We start from the raw sequence: 871 nt of genomic DNA, 5'->3' as shown, positions 1-871 counted from the left end.
TATATATACCCATAAATTAGACAGATAAAATGATTTCTCCAATATTGTGAAGAACAATACACCCATAAATAAGACAAATAAAATGAATTCTCCAATATTGTGAAGAACAATACACCCATAAATAAGACAGATAAAATGAATTCTCCAATATTGTGAAGAACAATATACACATAAATAAGACAGATAAAATGAATTCTCCAATATTGTGAAGAACAATATACCCATAAATAAGACAGATAAAATGAATTCTCCAATATTGTGAAGAACAATATACCCATAAATAAGACAGATAAAATGAATTCTCCAATATTGTGAAGAACAATATACCCATAAATAAGACAGATAAAATGAATTCTCCAATATTGTGAAGAACAATATACCCATAAATAAGGCAGATAAAATGACATCTCTAATATCGTGAAGAACAATATACCCATAAATTAAGACAGATAAAATGAATTCTCCAATATTGTGTGAAGAAACAATATACCCATAAATAAGACAGATAAAATGAATTCTCCAATATTGTGAAGAACAATATACCCATAAATCAGGCAGATAAAATTAATTCTCCAATATTGTGTAGAACAATATAACCATAAAGAAGGCAGATAAAATGAATTCTCCAATATTGTGAAGAACAATATACCCATAAATCAGACAGATAAAAATGAATTTTCCAATATTGTGAAGAACAATATACCCATAAATAAGACAGATAAAATGAATTCTCCAATATGTGAAGAACAATACACCCATAAATAAGACAGATAAAATGAATTCTCCAATATTGTGAAGAACAATACACCCATAAATAAGACAGATAAATGAAATTCTCCAATATTGTGAAGAACAATACACCATAAATAAG

This window comes from Palaemon carinicauda, chromosome 22, assembly GCF_036898095.1.
Source record: "Palaemon carinicauda isolate YSFRI2023 chromosome 22, ASM3689809v2, whole genome shotgun sequence".
Classification (NCBI taxonomy): domain Eukaryota; kingdom Metazoa; phylum Arthropoda; class Malacostraca; order Decapoda; family Palaemonidae; genus Palaemon; species Palaemon carinicauda.
The sequence above is the reverse complement of the archived record's forward strand: the minus strand, read 5'-3'. Positions refer to the sequence as shown.